Raw genomic sequence first — 7,633 nt, forward strand, 5'->3', positions numbered from 1 at the left:
CTGAACTCAGATGCATTGGCCAGATAGACAGGAAAAGTCCCGCGAACTTTTGAATTTAATTTCCTGTTTGCCCAGCGTGGAGCACTGATCAGCATGGGTGGCCATGCAGTCCCAAATCCAAAAAGAGCTCCAGCATGGACCGTACGGGAGATACTGGATCTGATCGCTGTATGGGGAGACAAATCTGTTCTATCAGAGCTCCGTTCCAGAAGACGAAATGCCAAAGCATTTGAAAAAATCTCCAGGCTATGATAGACAGAGGCCACAGCAAGGACTCAACACAGTGCTGTGTGACAAGCCTAACGGAAAGCCAAAGAATCAAATGGATGCTCATGGAGGGAGGGAGAGGGGACTGAGGACTCCAGCTATCCCACAGTTCCTGCAGTCTCCGAAAAGCATTTGCATTCTTGGCTGAGCTCTCAATGCCTGAAGGGTCAAAAACATTGTTGCCAGTGGTTCAGGGAATATGTCGTCAATTTACCTGCCCCCCCCCCACCCAAAGAAAAGAGAATAAAATCATTTCTCGCCTCTTCTCAATGTCACTGTATGTCTACTGGATGCTGCTGGTAGACGGGGTGCTGCAGCGCTAAACAGCTGCATCCTTTCCCCTCTATTCCCCGGTGGCAGATGGTATGGTACAATATGACTGATAGCTGTCCTTGTCATCAACCTGTGAGTGCTCCTGGCTGGCCTCGGTGAGGTTGGCCGGGGGCGCCTGGGCAAAAATGGGAATGACTCCTGGTCATTCCCTTCTTTAAGCTTTGTGTCCTGGAGATTCAGTCCTGGCAGATGGTGCAATAGGGCTGGTAACCGTCCTCATAGCAGCTGGAGGCTGAGCTCCTCTCCCTACCCCGTTTCATGTCTAATGGAGATTCTGGACTATCATAGCAGTGGGAGGCTGTGCTCCTCTCCCCCCCCCCCTTTAATGAGTAATGGAGATGTCCTGCCTGGAATATCATAGCAGCTGGAGGCTGCCTCCCCCCCAATTTATCTCACTAAAAAGTCAGTGTTTCTTATTCCTGCATTCTTTATTACTTCATCACACAAATGAGGGGATAACTGCCACAGTAGCCCAGGAGGGATGTGGGAGGAGGGAAGCAACGGTTGTTGCAGGGGCACCCCCTAGAATTGTAGAACTGATAAATGAAATTGTTTTTAATTGTTCATTTTATTAATGTAACTTCTGTTCACCATTCACTACACTTGCCTACACTGTAACTTCTGTTCCATATTGTAATTCAAACCCCATTTTAAAACACTCACTCCATTTTGTAAAAGCTTCCTCCAACCTTCATTTTTGCAAACCCTACTGTAATCTTATTAGTTTAGTTTAGATGTGTGAATGAGGTATGTATGAATGATGGAATCAACCTCCAGCCCCAGCCTGTCCTGATGAGATAAAGTTCAAATACCAACGGCTGCAGACCTAGACAACAGCCCTAAACAAAGTAAGAAGCATCCACCCTAAAAAGAAAAGGACAACAGAACAACAGAAGGAAGATCAAAGCCAGGTTCAAGGCTGAAAGTCATGCCTGCAATTAATGGGTGATCAATCTAAACCCAGAGGCAGCGTGACACAGCAAGACCTATAGACTTTGAATCCAAACTAAAAGCCTATAAAAAAGAAGGGTGATATGAGAAACTCTGGGTAACATTCTGCTGCCAACATGGAAGGACATCAGTGCCTGCCCAACAGAGATCCAGCTTGTCCTTGTGCCCAGTTTTCCTGGCCAGTTAGCTGCCACAAGCTATGAACCCAAGCTGCAAAATCAAGCCATGAACTTAAGCTATCTTCAGGACTGGTAACTATGCAGCAGCTGCAGAACACCTGATGAATGTGTGTGTATGTGTGTGTGTATAGGTATTAGGTATAATGTGAATGTGTGTGTGTGTGTATAGGTATTAGGTCCTGATAAATGTGTGTGAATGTGTGTATGTGTGTGTGTATAGGTATTAGGTATAATGTGTGTGTATAAGAATTAAGATATTAGTTATTAGTCATAAATTGTTATCATAATAAATGTGGCATCTTTGCCTTGTCCCCTTTAATAAGATCCTGCTGGTTTTTACTGGTCTAATATAATTGGTACAACAGAATGGCATGCTGCTCATCATTTCTGTGGGATATCTGGGGCTTTGACTCGGAGCAGCTGTGCTCTCTGGTTCTCTAGTAGACTTGCCCCATATTCTAGGCAGGACTGACTCTATTTTTAGACGAAACATAAAGAAAGTCATTCCCATTTTTGTCCATGTGCCCCCGACCGACCTCAGCGAGGCCAGCCAGGAGCATCCATGACAACAGCAGATGGTACAATATGACTGGTAACCGTCATCGCCAATTTCCAAAGCAGCAGACGGTGCAGTAGGGCTGGTAACCGTCTCTGCTACCTTGCAAAAGCAAATGAATGCTACTGTGTAGCACTGCAGTACCGCGTCTGTCAGCAGCATCCAGTACACATATGGTGACAGTGAAAAAAGGCTGAATGGGCTCCATGGTTACCATGCTATGGTGTCTCCCAGGGCAATCCAGAGAAAAAGGGCACGAAATGATTGTTTGTCGTTGCTTTCACGGAGAAAGGATTGAGTGACAACATTTACCCAGAATCACCCTTGACACTGTTTTTGCTCCATCATGCATTGGGATCTCAACCCAGAATTCCAATGGGTGGGGGAGACTGCGGGAACTATGGGATAGCTACCCACAGTGCAACGCTCTGGAAATCGACACTAGCCTCGGTACATGGATGCACACCGCCGAATTAATGTGCTTAGTGTGGCTGCGTGCACTCGACTTTATACAATGTTTTAAAAAACTGGTTTCTGTAAAATCGGAATAATCCCGTAGCGTAGACATACCCCTAGGGGACCAATTCACAGCTCTTTGTTCTTTCCCATCCCTACTCAACATGCACTTCTTCTACCAAGCTTTCTATGATTATCCATTAAATAAGGAAATTCTGTTTTTAAAAAGGGAAACTGCACAATTCTGGGAGAGGTCCTTATCTGGTGCAATGGAGAATTATAAATCTGAACTGTTATCTGTTTTACATTGATTGTAAATTCTTAAACCCTAATCCTGCAAAATAGATGCACAAACTTAACGGTGAGTAGTCTCAATGAAATTAATGGCACTACTCATAGTAGTAAAATTAAGCATGTGCATACGTGTTTGTTTGCAGGATTGGGGCCTTAGCGTGCAGGGATTATGTTTTTGTGTATCAGAGCTGAGCTAAATAATAATAAAAATTAAAATATACACAATAGAACTCTGGTCAGTTTTCAGCTACACCCTGTAGAACTTCATGATTAACGAACTTTTACATATAGTTTTATCTCATTATTATTATTTACCAGTAAAATGTCATATTGACCTAAACTTCAGTATAGTTTTATATGAGAAATACATTGACACTTTTGCAACAGCATTATTGAAGAGTTTTTGGAAAGGATTTTCTTGCATACCTTGGATGCTCTAGAGTAAAAACAAACCTCAAAAACAAAAACTCAGCCAAACCAAAACAAGCTAATATATTCTTTCAAATTAATTTACTTTTATTAAAGATACATTAAACTATAACTGATACACTAAGTATCCTTGTTTGTAATCCATCTACAGCCTTCAGGAAAGGGAACCTTGCCAAATATACAGAGTTTGTCTGTACTATTTAAACTATAGTGAAAGCACAACAATGTTTTTTGTTCAAAAATACTTGTCAGCAAACTAAAAATACTACTATAACTATAAACCATGGAATGCCAATAATGACAGCCTCACTTTTGATTTAATTCCACAAGAATTTCTTTTCTTTCCCACAAGATTATAAGGTATGGAAGTTGAAGGTTCTTAAACTAATCAATAGATATATGGAAGTAAAACTCCACAACTTTCTAGGATTCTTAATTTGGGATGGCAATATTATGTAAACGTGTCCATGCCCAGACTCTGTGCAGAATGACAGAGAGTTTTATTATACTGCGCTTGCACAGGGAAGATTTGAGGTACAAAATTAGTGATGACTAGATCTGGGGCTCTGTTGTAGGAAATGTTTGTAAAGAAGTCTGCTGCATATCGAGTGGACTAATCCTTGTTGTTTTCCTAATATCTGGGGTGGGATGGTTGACTCAGCACACCTTGAAAGGCAAACAGAGAGTGTGGAATCTACTGCTCTTGTTCTGTAGTAATGAGTGAGAGAGACAACTGCAGACTGAGGGCTTGTCTACATCAGAAAGTTGCAGCGCTGGTGAGGGAGTTACAGCGCTGCAACTTTGAAGGTGTACACATCTGCAGGGCATCACCAGCGCTGCAACTCCCTGTTTGCAGCGCTGGCCATACTCCCGTTTTGTCTCGGGTGTAGAGGATCCAGCGCTGGTGATCCAGCGCTGGTAATCCAATGTAGACACTTACCAGTGCTTTTCTTGACCTCCGTGGAAGGAGGAAGCCTCTGGTAATCAAGCTGGTCTCCTTTCCCGGTTTGCTCTCTCGTTCCGGAACCCCGAGCAAGCAGGTCTCCTTCCCTGCGGTTTGCTGGGTGGCTCCAGGAACGCGAGAGCAAACCGCGGCGAAGCTGGTCTCCTTTCCCGGTTTGCTCTCTCGTTCCCGGAACCCCGAGCAAGCAGGTCTCCTTCCCTGCGGTTTGCTGGGTGGCTCCGGGAACGCGAGAGCAAACCGCGGCGAAGCTGGTCTCCTTTCCTGGTTTGCTCTCTCGTTCCCGGAACCCCGAGCAAGCAGGTCTCCTTCCCTGCGGTTTGCTGGGTGGCTCCGGGAACGCGAGAGCAAACCGCGGCGAAGCTGGTCTCCTTTCCCGGTTTGCTCTCGCGTTCCCGGAACCCCCCTTGAAGCCGCCCAACAGCGCTGCAGTGTGGCCACATCTAACACCACTTGCAGCGCTGGTTGCTGTAAGTGTGGCCACTCTGCAGCGCTGGCCCTATACAGCTGTACTAATACAGCCGTAACAACCAGCGCTGCAAAATTTTAGATGTAGACATGGCCTGAGTCAGGTCCCCAGCTAACCTCCACTGTTGGGAATCTAGTCACCTGCTGATGGTGAATGCAAAGTATAGCTAAACTGAGCAAAGGTGCCCTAAAAGAAGGTGATATCTCATTCTAAAAAATATAATGTAGTTCCTCCTAGAGCTCCTCTGCAGGGTGGAGTGGCTCCACATTACTCCTATATGAGCAACAAAGAGCAACCAAATTACATAAAATTGGTATATTTCGTAGAAAAAGATTTCACCAACACATTTACTCTTAGTCATTACTAATCCTGTATTCAAGTTCACATAGGAAATCAATGTCAAGAATAAAACCTACATCGCCTAACTCCACAGCCTGTACTGAATGTATTTATTTGAACCCATCACCATAGGATCTGAGCACTGACAAATATTTGCTAAGTGTCACAAGACCCCAGTGAGGCAGGGCAATATTATCTTCATTTTACCAACAGAGAACTGAAGCACAGATTAAGTGATTTATGTAAGGTCACACAGGGAGAATAGCAAAACTGGGAATTCAACCTACATTTCCTAGTCAAGTGCCTTAGCCACAAGAACATCTTTCTTCTTTCCCTACCACAATGAGCTTTAATACTAAACTCTACTGGATATAATAATGTTGCTTTTCTGTCAGCTTCCGCAAATTCTCACCTCAGACAGAAAAACTAGCAATATAAATAGTGACAAATAAATGAGAGTTTGTAAACCTTTTTCATGTTTATTAATCTATGGTGATATTAGGAATATGATTAAATAATTTTTAATTGATCCCTTAACCTAAAATTTATATACAAATACAAGCACTTATCCAAAATTTTGGCCAGATCATATTCCTGCTTTATATGCTGATGGTATGTATCCTGAATGGAAATAAAAATATAAAGCAGGTTCAACATGTAAAGGAACAGAGGAAAGAAAAGCATTGGAAAGTTATATGAAATATAAGTGCTGAATCAGAGGCTAAAATAGGGAAAAAAACAAGTTAAAAATTACTTAGACAAGTTAGAGGTCTTCAAGTTCACAGAGCCTGATGAAATACATCCTAGAATACTCAAGGAGCTTACTGAGGAGATATCTGAGCCACTAGTTATTATCTTTGAAAAGTCATGGAAGATAGGAGAGATTCCAGAAGACTGGAAAAGAGCAAATATAGTGCCAATCTATAAAAAGGGAAATCACCACCACCCAGGGAATTACAGCGCAGTCAGCTTAACTTCTGCACCCAGAAAGATTATGGAGTAAATAATTAAGCAATCAATTTGCAAACACCTAGAAGATAATAAGGTGGTAAGTAACAGTCAGCATGGATTTGTCAAGCACGAATCATGTCAAACCAACCTGATAGCTTTCTTTGACAGCGTAACAAGCCTTGTGGATAGGGGAAAGTGATAGATGTGGTATATCTTGACTTTAGTAAGGTTTTTATACTGTCTCGCATGACCTTCTCAAAAACAAACTAGGGAAATACAACCTAGATGGAGCTATTATAAGATGGATGCATAATTGGTTGGAAAACCATTCCCAGAGAGTAATAATCAGTGGTTCAGTCATGCTGGAATGGCATAACGAGTAGGGTCCCACATGAATCTGTTCTGGTTCTGGTTCTGTTTAATATTTTCATCAATGGTTTAGATAATGGCATAGAGACTATACTTATAAAGTTTATATATGATACCAAGCTGGGGGTGGGAGGGTTGCAAGTGCTTTGGAGGATAGGATTAAAATTCAAAATGATCTGGACAAACTGGAGAAATGGTCTGAAGTAAATAGGATGAAATTCAATAAGGACAAATGCTAAGTACTCCACCTAGGAAGGAACAATCAGTTGCACATATACAAAATGGGAAATGACTGCCTAGAAAGGAGTACCGCGGAAAGGGATCTGGGGGTCACAGTGGACTACAAGCTAAATATGAGTCAACAGTATAACATTGTTGCAAAAAAAGCAAACATCATTCTGGGATGTATTATAGCAGTGTTGTAAGTAAGACATGAGAAGTTATTCTTCCACTCTACTCCATGCTGATTAGGCCTCAACTGGAGTATTGTCCAAGTCTGGGTGCCACATTTCAGGAAATATGTGTACAAATTGGAGAAAGTCCAGAAAAGAGCAAGAAAAATAATTAAAGCTCTAGAATACATGACCTATGAGGGAAGATTGAAAAAATTGGGTTTATTTAGTCTGGAGAAGAGAAGACTGAGAGGGGACATGATAACAGTTTTCAAGTACATAAAAGGTTGATACAAGGAGGAGGGAGAAAAATTGTTTTTCTTAACCTCTGAAGATAAGGACAAGAAGCAATGGGCTTGAATTGCAACAAGGGAGGTTTAGGTTGGACATTAGGAAAAACTTCTTAACTGTCAGAGGTGGGTAACAACTGGAATAAATTGTCTAGGGAGGTTGTGGAACCTCCATCATTGGAGATTTTTAAAAGCAAGTTAGACAAATACCTGTCAGGGATGGTCTAGATAATACTTAGCCCTGCCTTGAGTGCAGAAGACTGGACTAGATAACCTCTCAAGGTCCCATGCAGTCCTATGATTCTCTTCCAACTTGCACTAGTGTAAATCAGGAGTAATTCCAGCAACTTAATGTAGTTACACTGATGTATAAAGCTGGTATATTAGAAGTGAATCA

The sequence above is a fragment of the Gopherus evgoodei genome, chromosome 1 (genome assembly GCF_007399415.2).
Source record: "Gopherus evgoodei ecotype Sinaloan lineage chromosome 1, rGopEvg1_v1.p, whole genome shotgun sequence".
In the NCBI taxonomy this organism is placed as follows: Eukaryota; Metazoa; Chordata; order Testudines; family Testudinidae; genus Gopherus; species Gopherus evgoodei.